Raw genomic sequence first — 13,795 nt, 5'->3', positions numbered from 1 at the left:
GGAGGAGCCGACAGAAAGGAGGCTGCTGGCGGTGAGCTCTGCTGCAGGGCCTGGGAAGGCCTCTGAGCAAACAGACGCCCACTGAGGACACCTTGCTGCAAAGCCCCAAATACAGGTGCAGGATAGGCTCCTCCGGGCAACTCTGTGGTGTCTGGAGTTTCTTATTCTGTTCTCTTGTAAACTAGAAACATTTCATACTAACAGAGTCACCTTAAGAGCATGTGGGGAATGTCTGTAATATTTCCTCCATGTCACCAGGGCTTGGAAGGAAAATGTCAGTTTCTTGCCCTTGGCACTGGTGACATTTCTCAGTGGGGGGCTGTCCCATGCATTTCAGCATATTCTGCAGCGTCCACCCCACCTTAGCTATGACAACCAAAACTGTCCTCAGACACTGCAAACATCCCTGGGGACACATGCTGTACGGCTGGTGCTATGGACTGAAGTTTCTATACACTTAAGCCTTCTATATCAAAGCGCTAATCCCCAAGACAATTTTAAAAATGGCACTGTGTAGAAAAGCTCAAGATGGTGCTTAAGGCCACTGTGTAAATACAGTCATACACCACATGAAGACCCTGCGGTCCATGATGACTGCATATACCATGGGGTCCTGTAAGATTATATTGTTACTGTACCTTTTCTGTGTTTCGCTACACAAACATTTGCCACTATGTCTCAACCGCCTATGGTGTTCAGTACAGACACATGCTGCTCAGGTTTGTAGCCGGGAACACAGGCTGTGCTACATAGCCTAGTTGTGTCGAAGGCTGTACTTCCCGAAGTTTGGTATCAGGAGGTGATTAGGTCATGAGGGTGGAGCCTTCACGAATGAGATTAGTCCCTTTTTAAGTTGGTTACAGGAAAAATTTTCTCTATCTCCACCATGGTAGGAGCAAGATGCTGGCTGTCTACAAACCAGGAAGAGAGCCCTCACTGGGAATAAGACCTGCTGGCAGCTTGACCTTGGACATCTCACCTTCAGGAATATGAGAAATAAACATCTCATAGAAATAGATGTCTGCTGTTTAAGCCACGCAGTGTATGGCGTTTTGTTACAGCAGCCTGAGAAACTCAGCTGGCGTCCTCCAATCTGTGCTGGGCAGGGTGCCCTAAATGTAGCCCACTGTGCCCCTCCACCTCTCGTATGTACCCCTTGCTCACTGAGTTTTATGTTTAAGTTGTCACAGGGATGTGTGAAGCAATCCTGTCTTGCACTGTTGATAATTTACTCCTCAGGGTCATTTAGAGATGACACTGCAGCTGTGATCTCACAGGGCTTAGATCACAGGGTGGCTGGTTGGTTCGCTTCCATTTACAACCTATGCAGGCCATGTCTTGGGGGTCCCAGGAGGTCCCTGCTGTGGCCATCCCTGCACTGCGCTGAACTTTTAAGTGTTCTGCTCAGGGCACTGAGACTTCAAATGTCACAACAGGCTCCACACTCCCAAGCACCCCCGACTGACACACCGCATGGGGACTGGCCTTGGGGATAACTCTGCTGGAAACCTGCCCCTTACTAACTACAGGTCCAACTCTGCGAAAACCTCAACCCCTCTGACTTCTCGGGCCTCACTCAGATGCCAAATAACAAAGGCTGCCCATGGGGCCAGCTACATACTCTGTGGGATTCGGTGCAAAATGCAACTGCGTGGTCTTCTGTGCAAAAAGCAAGAGTACAGCTTTTTCCTTTCTCCTGACGTCCCTCTCTGGACCCACCATAGCATTTTTTAATTTGCTATTTCATGCCAGGCTTCCTCAGGCAGGGCCAGCACAGAGCCTCATAGGCGCCAGGGCCACCCTTACTCCAGCAGGGCACACACCCGGCCCTACTGGGCCCCGGCAGGCTTGCTGTCCCAACACACCAGACAAAACAGAAACGCTAAGGTAAATGACCAAGGATCTCAAGAGAGCAACTGCAGAGCATTAAACCCCAAGCACAGGTCCCGCTAAAAGGGCCTCCCACCCCTCCCTGGCCACCTGCATCAAGGGCACCTGTGGGAATGTGGGCCTCTGAGTCCTGAGTCGATTTCACAGATAGGATCTCATCTGCTGGAGTGAGGGAGAGCCTCATCCCCACTTACTGATGAAGAAACAGGGTGGGAGAAATCAAGCCACCGGCCCGAGAACAAAGAGCTTGCAGGTGGCAGAGGAAAGACTGAAGTCCAAGTGAGTCTGGCCCTTTCAGTCCCTTCTTAGCCCCTCCTGTGTCACGCAGAACAGCAGCCCTCCCAGAATGAGGCCAAGGGCATCCTGGCATCCCTGCATCCCAAATGACCAATGAATTATCCTGGAGACGCCCCCGCCAGGACCCTGAGATTCCGCAGAGGGTTAGCAGGAAAGGCAACAAGACTACTGCCTTCCTGGGCACCTGGGCTGCAGAAGGAGCTCAGGAGCCATATGCATGGGTTCAAACCCAACCTCTGCCTCTACTAGCTGTGTGGCCTTGGGCCAGTTCTTCCAGCTCTCTGTGCCTCAGTGTACTCATCTGCAGAAGACAAAACTGTGGCACCCACTCACAGGGCTATGGTGAGAGCTAAGGGAACTCAAACTAAACACCTATTCCCTACACAGTTTCCCCCTTTGCAGGGGGAGCCTTCGCGCTACTAAGCAGGTAGTGCCAGCCTCTATGATGTGCCGGGATCCTCAAAGGATGTCCGTCTGGGCCCACCTCTGCCTCTCGGAGGGATCTCCCTGTGAGTTGAGCCCCAAACAGTCAGCAGTAATAGTGTACGCCACTGTCACCCGGTCTCATGTGGCCACAAGTAGGCCCAGGAGGCCACAGGGCATGTGGTGCAGCTCCTCTCTCCCATAGGAGCACACACCAGTCCAGGATTCACACAGCCAGTCCCTCACTGCGACCAGATCTCAGCCAGCCGAGCCAGGTACAGCTGCAACTACAGCCCAGCAGCACTCGGAGTTTCAAGGCTGATGCCACATCCAGCCACGTGATGTGGGACCACTCTTGCGGGACAAACTCACAGACTTCTCAGCACAGGTGCTAAGTAGCTGGTCCCAGGCACTCTGCAAACAGACTGTGGGGGAGTCACTTGCATCCTAGCTTGCATCATAGCTCAGGATGGAAGAAGGGCTGCAGGAGCCATGCCACAGCAGAAGGCTGCCTGCCACAGGATTAAATGACGTTAAGGACCAGTAGCAGGACCCAGCCAGGCTGGCAAGCCACAGCCCAACACCAGGCCATAGGGCCAAGGGAGCTGCAATGATCCAGAGCAGCTGGCCTGGAGCAGCCCAGGGACCCAGGAGAGCATAGGGTGCAGGATGGTGAACAGTTTCTGCCATCCCAAATACCCCAAATGCCCCAACATGGCCTTGAGGGTGGACAAGTCCTCCAGGCTGCAGCCCTGCCATGGCCAACTAGCCATGTGACCCTGAGTGAGACGTGTACCTGCAGTCTCTGTCCTTCGTCCCATTAAAGGAGGCTTAGAACCAGTGGTCTACATTCCCTCTGGGGCCCTTCAACATCACCTGGATTCCCACTTTGGAAAAACATGTGTGCCTACAGATTTGCTACTGCAAATGGAAGTTTCTGGTGGTGTCTCCAGAAGGCCCACAAGTTGGACGAGGTACCTGGCCCTTCTCACTGCAGGGTGGGTGCTCAGTAATGAAGCAATGCAACCCTGAGAGGTGGAAGGGAAATTCGAGAGACCTTCCAAATGCATAGCCGGACTCCATGCTGGGATCAGGTGACACAAATCAGCAGGTATTTAAAAGTAGAGGGGAGATTTTGAGAAGCCCAATTACCCACAGGAAGCCCAAAGGCTATTTTTAAATGCCTTATCAGAAGTCCAGGTCAAATGAGTACCAAAGAAAAACAAAAATAGCAAGTGCTTAGAAAAATAAGACACAAACGTGGATCTCCGTGGCACACGGTCAGAGGCTGCCTGCGGAGAAAGAGGCATCCTTCCAGAAAGCGGTGCAAAAATAGCTCCAGCAAGGGAAGCCTATCAAGCACGCCAGGGTTAGGTGCAAATGGGAGCTTAATTAAGCAGGCCTCAAAAGAACATGGGTTTCCAAAATAAAGCCCACAGCTCTTTATGTGGCCAGTCCGAGAAGGCGGGGGCGGTGCTCCACAGTTGACACTCAGGCATGAGTGGCAGATGTGGGTATCCACAGGCCAGGGCCTGCCTGGTCCCGGAGGGCAGAGAAGCTCAGCAGCAGCTCCTCACTCACCCCTTGTCCTGGCTGGCACCCTTCGTTCCTCCCGGGGACTGCCTGCCACATGACCCCAGCTACGAGACCCTCCCTCTTCCTATGGACTGCGGTGTGGGCAGAAGATGACATCTATCACTCTCCCAGCCCCATCTCCGATGAGCTTATTACTTCAGAGAGAACCAAATTGTCCTGTTGTTTTCTATTAGTTTTTATCCTTCTGCCAGCTACAAATATATTTGTAAAATGTGCTTCTTTTCAATCAAAGAACCAAGGTATTAGGATTCCTTTTAAAAACTATCTTCCCTTTCCATTTTCATTTCCCTTGCTTCTAAAACACTTACCTGGGAAGTGTTGTGATCCACAAACAAGGATCCTGGAGTCGGGGTTCCCTCCCCAGTTACACTACTTTATCCCTTCCTTGGATTTTTTTCTCTTTTCTTTTCCAAATAGCATTTTAAAAAATTGAGTTTGTTAACAAGCTAGGGGTTCTCGATGTAGCATGTCAAGCACTGTAAGCTTCTGAATCTTGTCGTCCTGTGAATTCTGGTTGCCCTGACAACCACAGTCTGGACAGAGCTTGAGCATTCAGTATTGGAAGCATCCCCGGCCTGCAGGGCAGTCTTTGGGATGGAGGGAATGAAGCTCAGCACTTGCCCTGATGAAACCTAAGTTCTGGTGATCACGAAACCCCTGTCTCTTTCTGTATATGCAGAAGATACAAAGTGCAGGTGTGTGCATGCTCACCCACCCTCCCTCTCCAGCCCACCTGCCGGGAGGGTGCTCCTCGCCCTTCAGTGCTGCTGGAGCAAATGGCCCTCCTCCTCAGATGTGCACCACCCATCAGGGGGCTTCTCCACTCTACAGAGCCCTGACACGGCTGCCATCAGTCAGCTGAGAGCACGGCCAAAGACTGTGGCCAGCAGGGGTTGAGGAAGCCCCAGTCCAGCCCACTAGGAAGCAGGGTTGGCAGCAGAGACACACAGAGCAGGGAAACAGGGCACGGCCAGGGACACTGCAGCCCGAGCTTCCAAAAGTCTCCTGCAGGTGAGAAACACAAGACCAGCATCTCCAGTTTTACGAATCCACCTGTGTTATGAGGCTGATGGATGCTAAGTTCCTGAAACATGGTCTGCAGTGCAAGTGCCTTGTATCTGTTTCAGGGATTCTTACCAGTGCTGGGAAGGGCATGGGCATGTGTGAGGCTGTGAGTCCATCAACAGCAACTGCCCATGCATTCAGCATCTTGGGGGAGTTTTTATCAGGATATCCTGACCTGGAGATTTGGCACACTGTGTACACACACAGGCAGAACAGACTGTTCTAAAACTTTCAAAAGTTTATTTTCAGCAGTCAGTCGCTCATTGTGGTGCCCCAGAAAGAGCATGGCAGCTGGACTCCAATTGGCCTCACTCCTTCCCGCCAGGAGACCTCGGGAAAGGCTCGCAGCCTGCCAAACCCTGTGAAACGGAGATCATCAGAAAACTCATCCCCGGGGCTAGACGAGGATTTAATCAGGTGCTGGATAGAAAACACCTTTTCTAAGACACTAAGCACTGCACAAATGTTCTTTTCCCTTTAACTGCCCTCCCTTTAATTGTGAGAAAAATAATGATTTGGGGTCAAGGTATACTATACACTAATCTTTCTAGACCATCATTAAATGTAGAGGTAGAAACAATTCAAATGTCCATTAGCTGACAAATGGAGAAAGAAATGTGGTGCATCCAGACAATGGAATATTATACAGCATTAAAAAATGCATGGCACATACTGGCATGGGCGAGCTTCGGAAACATCACAGGCCATGAAAGAAGCCAGATATAAAAAGACGGCATACTGTATGATTCCATTCATATGAAAGTCCAGAACAGGGAGACCCACAGAGTTGCCAGGGGCTGGAGTGACAGTAGGGAGACCAGTTTCTTTAGAGGTGATGAAAATGTTCTATGATTAACTGTGGTGATGGCTACACATAACTGCTGAATATACTAAAATCACTGAATTGTACACTTTGAATGGATGAATTCATGGTATGTGAATTCTGTTTCAATAAAGCTTTAAAACAAAAAATGTAAATGGTGGCTAAATGACAGGAACCTATTTCTCTCTCACTTACTTAGCTGATCTTCCCAGGAAGGGCAGACAATTTGGCCTGATTCCAGTTCTCTTAAAATGTGAGACCTCTGGTATTTCCTTTGGGATCCAAAACCCAACTGCTATGAGTTAAGAATGTTCCTTCATAATTTTAACTTCTATTTACTCACCTTTGAACCAAACTAAGTAATTTCCTTGCACACTGACATCTGTTGACGGATCTGTATTAGAACTTTTCTAACCTGCAGGTTCCCAAGTCACGAGAGGTTCATCACAATACCTCTTGTTTTTGCAAACTGCCCTTAATTTAAGCACAGCTAAGATGGTAGTAAGTGGCATCTCACTGGAATGTCATGCATTGAACACTCATAAAATCAGGGCACAGAAGCAGGTGCTGGAGAACTGTACGGTAAATCAAAGCCATCACAATGACCACTCATATTTGTCAAAGTCCGAACTCGTCTGTCACTGCTGTGATCTCCATGGTTGGCTGCACTGGAGGCCCCAGAGACTGAAATAAGTTTCCAGATTTTAAAATTTAAGTCCTTGAAAAACGCAGTCCTCTATATAGAGTCCTGCTCTGCAGCTGGAAGGCCTGTTTGCATTACCTTCCGTTTATTTAGTTCCAGCTTCTTTCTTCATCTCACACACTATTCTACACCATTTCAAGACAGAAATCCTACATGAGGACCACACTGGCACGGGCACAGAAATTACCAAATATCTATACAAAAGATTTACTCTGATCCAACACGAATGTATACCAAGCTAATACAAATTAAATTTATAATAATAAAAGTGTATTTCCTCTTAATAATCAGGAAGTTAATGTCTCCTATGAGTAACATATGCTATAAATACTCTACATTTTGAGAATAATACCTGCTCTGAAGAAGAGGATTTTTAAAACTCTTTCTACTTTTTGTATCCAAGCATCTCAAATCACTTTCCAATAAGCCATGATTTCTCCAAACATCCTGTGAGAAAGAGTGCCAGGCACAGCCTCCCTGTTTAGATACAGACAGAACCAAAAAGAGGTGAAGTAGCCTGTGGAATGGACGGGTCAGTGCCATATGTCAAACCACTCTCAAACAACAGATATTGGGTACCATGAAGAACTCTGAGTCCAAAATCAACCAATGTTAACTTCCGTCGCTCAGTCTGCAGAGTGAGGGTGCAGGTAGACAAATTCAATGCTTTTCAAATTGTATTCCCCAAAATGAATGCGGGGGTTGAGGTGGAGAGGGAGGGTTTGTAGGGGCTGGAGTGCGAGGCCCTTTTTATCAATTCGAGAAGCACCACTTTCAACTGTTTTTGTTAAGCAGAGGGGTCTTCTGTTGAAAATAATCATAGTAAAGGTTTCAAAAATGCTGGTCTCAGTGACCTTAAAGGTTATTGTTTTTATAACCACAGGGAAGAGGAATCCTCAGTCCCAACCTGAAGACTTTGCCTAACAGGTGGCTGTGACTGTGATCCCTGTAGCCGGGCTCAGGGCTTCCCCTCGCATAAGCACAGCAAGGAGAAAGGTACTGGTCCTCACCATCACACTGCCCGGCTACACTGCCATGGGCAAGTGGCTCCAATTATCAGGACTGCCCTTGCTGCAATTCCACTTTCTTCATGTGAGAGGATGGGAAACGCCTGCGCCTCAAGTCACATAACGTGGGAGGCAGCGTCAAGCCTGAGCAGACCCTCAGGAGGGGCTGGCTCCAGCCTCTGCATCCATTGGTACCCTACCCCTCTCTTAGGCTGTGAGAATGAGGATGGGAGATGAATCACTCAACACAGCCTGGCCACACCCAAATGCATTGATTTATAACTCACCCCACTTTCTTCTAAATAGTATTCATAGTAGGTACGCAAGACAGTAAGCTGACCAGCACCTCCACTGGGACTGCAAGGTCCCTCCAGTATCCTCACAGAGCCTCTGATGATTCTCCAGGGCATTGCACACTCCCTCTCCACCTGCAACAGCTCCCTTTCCCCTCGGTGTCAGAAATGACCTTCCCATCCACTTTTTGAAGCACATGTCCTACGCATCATCCATTCCAGTGCCATCACTGCCTCCTTCCTCCCACCCTGTTGATGGGACTTGGGACCCTCCACTCTGATTGGCAATCTCTCCCTCTGGATTTCTCTCTATTCATTTAAATGTTGTCTACAGCTACTTTCCTAATACAACAGAGGTTAGACTCTATGTGGCCCAAGAAGACTGAAATATTTACTCTCTGCCCCTTAACAGAAAGGACGTGCTAACTCTTTGCCTAATGCAATTATTAAAATGAATTAGAATTATCTGCCCATAAAAATATTGGTATCTAGTAGGCAAAGTATCACAATACTCTTCATATTTCCTGATTGGGTAGAGCACAGTGCTTTGCATACCATAAGTACTTAACCAGATGTTTTCTGAATTGAACACTCCTTAAAAATGATTAATTTGACCCTGGGTCTATGCAACACCTATGGATAATCCCATTCCATGGGTGTGAGTCATGTGACTGGAAAAAGAAGGGAGATATCCAACACCTAGCAAATATTTTTTTAAAAATCTGCAGGTGATTTTAAATGCACGTAGAATGTAGAAATGAAACAATAAGAAAGGGTTTCACCAAGTCGCTGCAACATAATTAGGTGCAATGGGAGTTTGATAATTTACCGATCTCCATTAACAATCTGTTCACTCAGATGTTATACAATTCCATAGGAAACACAATCAACATTTTGGAAGATTACAACCCATCAGAAATAATCTATAAAAATAGGATGTCGAGGTGATTGTAATAGAGGGAAAGATTTTCATCACAGTGTTTGTTAAAATTCACCTACACAAAATCACCGCACATGATCACAGAAAAAGTTTAAAGCAACCATCATTACAACGTCAAAGAGCACCTGGAAGTTTCCTCTCCTTTTTAGTTCTGTAGACTTCTTCCATTACAAACCATGAACAAATATATTAGAGAAAAACAAGGGGAACATTTCACAAAAACAGAGTTTGCATCCAACCTCATGGAGGCATCCATTATGAAGTGCAGAGAGCGTAATTGCTCCAACCTTATACCAACCACTGGATGTGCCTAAGACCATGATCTCTGGTCACTGTCAGCTTGAGAACTCTGACCAGTGTTGAGAAGTGGGTCTCACTGTTGGGGAATTCGTAAAAAATCTGTTTGAAGCTCCAGATAGTGCAGATAATGATGCAAACCTAAAAGCTATTTTTACTGGGATTTTACATTCAACTTTGATTATTACACAATACATTAAATCAATAGGGAGTAAATTTTAAAAATAGAGAATACAGATATAAACAACATAAGCCTTTTCATTTTGTTAAGTAAAAGTCTTGGGAGAGAAACTGTAATCTGATTGAGATGGTCATTTTTCTCCAAGTGATGTCAGAGTCAAACACATAAATGCCCCTCCTGTCTGCCTGGTGGATGGAGAGGTGTCAGGTAGAGCCCGACAATCAGAATGCCAAGGCCAGGTAACTCCAGACCAAGCTTGGCCAGACTTCACGCCACCTCCTTCTTAACACACCGGAGCCTTCTGTAACTAGGGGTATCAGAAACAGTATTTTCCATCCCAGAAGAAACACAACACTGTCAGCGAGGTCACAGCCTGGGGATGCCTCTGCTAGCAGGGCAGTGGAGGCATCTGTCTCAGAGAGTGGCTTAGTGGGAGAGAGCGGGTTTCCACTAGAGGGATTCCCGTGGGAGGGTGGAAGGGGCTGGTAAAGATGGAGCTGGCTTCTTCCCTCAGAAGCAGCTTCCAATTCACAAGCTGAAAAGAGCACTTCACAAACATTTTCAGGTTTTTTTTTTTTTAATTAAACAAAGAAAAAGGCGTGAGACTAAATGCCAGCTGCTACACAATGTCCCGGCAAAGGGAACACATTCACCCCTGGCAACTGCACAGAGAGAAGCACTCTAGAAAGCAGGAACAGTTTTTAATCTGTTCATGGATGTCAATAAATAACCAAAGTGTAATGCTTGGCTTCTGTGATGGTGTCTCTCAGAGTCCCAAAGCACACACTGACAGCAAGCACCACGCGGTGGAAGGTGGTCTTGCAAAGTCAGGAGCAAACCCAAGTGCTCTGCATTCCAGCCCTCGGCACGTAGTCCAGGTGGATGACTGCACCCTCACTACCAGCAAACTGCTGCCAGAGAGGGAATGGGAGCCTGCTCCTCTCTAGGGATACAGTCATGATGACTGGGGATGCCGTTTCTCTGGACATGGTCTTTCATCCAGACCACGAGCCAAACCCAGAAATGGCACAAACCCCAGAAGAAACAATGTGCACACTTCATCCAGGCCTGCTGTGTGGACAGCTGGGCCCACAGGGTCCCAGCCCCTGTGAGCAGCTGCCCCCCATGGAACCCTGGAGATGGTGATCACTGTGAGGAAGACAGGACCAAAAGACCAGCCTCCAGACCAGACAGCTTCTGTTTCCTGTGTCCCAGATCCCACAGAAAGACTGGCACAGTTGTCTGCTAGGGCAGTGGTGGAGTGTCCAAAGGCAGCCCTGCTACATGGCAAAGCTGCAGCAGGGAAGCCCTTCGGGCCCAGGGAGCAAGAACTGATTCTCAGGAAGTCAATACACTGCTGTCTATCATGTCCTGTTTTCCATGCTCATTAGATGCCAAGAGCACTGCACAGAGCACACACTGCAGTTGGGGACCACTCGCTGTGCTCACAGGGTGGGCTGCAACCTGGTGCAGACTCCACCCAAGCAGGTGAGATGGAGCAGAGGCAGCCCCCACTGTGCACCCCTTCCTTACCATCCCCAATGCCCTCCAAAAGATGCTCTGAGGGGGTCCCAAGGGTCCTGACAGGTACAGTGCAGGCAGGCTTAACACCTGCGGTGAGGGCAGCAGGAAGAGAGCCCCTAGTCCATGCTGATGAGCTGAGAATGGGATCCTGGTCACAATGGCAGAGGTTAGTGTCAGAGGGAAGTCTGAAGCAAGCCCACTGTGTATGCCTGTGTGTGGACATACAGACATACATACATACATAGTCATGTATCACTTAATAATGGTGATACATTCTGAGAATTGAGTCCTTGGGTGACTTTGTCATTGTACGAACATCAGAGTATACATACACAACTCCAGGTGGCACAGCCTAAGGCATACCAAGGCTATGTGGCACAGCCTATGCTCCTAGCCTACAAACCTGTGCAGTGTGGACTGTACTGAACACCTTAGGAACTGGAACACAATGGTAATACAAACAATGTTTGCATCTAAACACATGAAAGGTACAGTAAAGATACAATCTTATCACACAGTATATGCAGTTGTCAATGACAGCAATGTCTTCATGCGGTACATGCCCGTATTTACGTGTGTGTGGCCTTAAGCACCATCTTGACTTTTTCTACACAATGCCTTAAAAAAAAAGTCTGTGGTTGTCTTTTGCACTCTAGAGAAAAAAGCTCCTAATTCAGACTAAACAGAAAAGATTAAACAGGTCATATCAGATTGAAGAGTTTTTTTTAATTGGGCAATGATAGGAATTTCTAGTAGATTTTAAAACTCAGTCTATGATAACAACAAGTAAACTGATGCCTTTGAGAATAATTTCTTGTAATGACAAAGAAGTGGTCAGCACTGTGGGGACAGAGTCTTGTGTCCCTCACCTTGTGACTCTGGAGCCAGCACAGAGTGTGGCCATAATGCTGGAGAAATATGCTTAAATGCTGCATGATAGGTGGGGCCAGCATTTATGGGGTGGGGTGCCACGGCTGAGCCCAGCTCTGCCTCTGAGAGAAGAGCAAACTTCCTAGGACAGCAGGCTGGGGAGGCAGCATCGTGGCTTCTACATTTCCATTTAGTTCTAGCACGCTTTTTTGTTATAAACTGCGGGAATATATGGACCCACAGAATCACACCTTTACTAAAAAATGAAACTGAACTCTGACCCCATAGATGGGGAGGTGAGACCAGTGCTGGAGTTGTAGGTGGAACCTAAGGCAGTGATATTCACCAGTGCCTCTGCCTTTTCACATGCCGCTCACTCCTCAGAGTGTCCCAAGAAAAATGGTCACCTCAAAGCTGTGTGTGGGGCTCCTTTATTTGGAGAAAAGCTAGTAAGATGCATTTCCTGCAGAGTCTTCTAGGGCACTCTATCCCAACCCAAAACTCCATTCCAGTACAAGCTGTCTTTTAATAAACTAGGGGCAGGAGGCTATTTCTTTGCTTTACTGGTTGCTGGAAATGTCAAAAACAGAAATGACTTTCTAAATCAAGGTCTGGGTAACTGGCCCTAGGTGCTTTTATTTTACACACACCTTGAACTCCCATGGAGTGAAGTGTTCGCACTCTAAAGCCTTGCTCCTCATGTTCATATCTGGGCTCTGCTTCTTAATGCTATGTGCCCTCACGCAAGATACTCAACCTCTCTGTGCCTCAGCATTCTCATCTGCAGGATGGGGATAATGGCAGTACCTGCCGCTAAGGCTACAGTCAGGATCACATGAATTCATCTGTGCAAATACGAAAGAAAGCACCTCGTAAACGGGAAGCACTCCAGTTATCTTCATCTTCTTTTCACTGAGGCAAAAGCAGAAGTCTCAGTAATGACATTTTCAAATGCTGGGAAAACTATTAAAAGGAGCATTTCAAGGATGCAGAGACAGGGCCTGCCCTCTCCTGAAGTTAAAATCACCCTAGGAATATAAAATACAAGTGAAGGTGCTGGGTTAAGTACAAAACAGGATCCCAGTGATTAAGGGTATAAAAACTGCCTAGAGAATGGTATGAAATGTGCTCATGACAGCCAAGGCCAGGCCTGTGCTGGCCAGGCACAGGGCACGGGGCACAGGGCACAGAGCCAGCCGTCCCAGGAGCCGGGGGAGGATGCATCCACACTGCCCGACTTAGCCCCTTTGACAGGAACAAGAATGCCCCAAATTACAACACACTGTCACCTCACTTCTCCTACCATGCTACAGAAGATAATAACTGAAGTATTAATGTGCTAAGTGAACTTGAAATCACAATATAAAATCCTGGATGAGTTTTGTCTGCCTAAAGTCCCCACTTGCTCTCCAGAAATCATCTTTTCCAGAGCCATGTGCCTAGTGAACTAACGTGAACCAGGAGTATCTGAGGGCTGTCCTGTCCAGGGACTTGGTTCCGGCTTCTCTGCCTTCCCCAGGGACAGGAAAACCAACCTCCAGCTAAAGACACAGACTCCACCCCCAGCATTCTGTGAAATCCTTTGATGCTCTGTGATGTCTGCACCTTTCAACATGCTCTGTGACTCAAGTAAATGTGATGTCCTGAGTTTATTTTGTTAAATTAATTTGCCTCTTCGGATCAAGGATTTAAAATAAGAATTTTTCTTTAGCTTCTCTGCAATATAAAACACAGCTGTCTTCACTCTTCTCTGATCCTCTAAGAATCCAATCTTTTATTGTTTAAAAAAATATACAAACACACTGAGCTCCTCTTACACGGAATTTTATTCACATCGATTAGGAAAGAAGCCTTACCTGATAACACGTCCCTGTCAAATTATTCTT

General features: G+C 47.5%; 1 protein-coding gene across 1 annotated transcript in view; it reads right to left on the bottom strand.

Moving 5' to 3' along the window:
• The window catches only part of SH3RF3 (SH3 domain containing ring finger 3), a 367,719-nt gene that overhangs the window by 301,635 nt on the left and 52,289 nt on the right, over positions 1-13,795 (bottom strand). The gene's annotated exons all lie outside the window — the stretch shown is intronic.

Source organism: Aotus nancymaae, unplaced genomic scaffold, assembly GCF_030222135.1.
Source record: "Aotus nancymaae isolate 86718 unplaced genomic scaffold, 86718_ANA_hifiasm-v0.15.2.pri h1tg000155l, whole genome shotgun sequence".
NCBI lineage: Eukaryota > Metazoa > Chordata > Mammalia > Primates > Aotidae > Aotus > Aotus nancymaae.
This window is presented reverse-complemented; position numbering and strand designations above follow the sequence as displayed.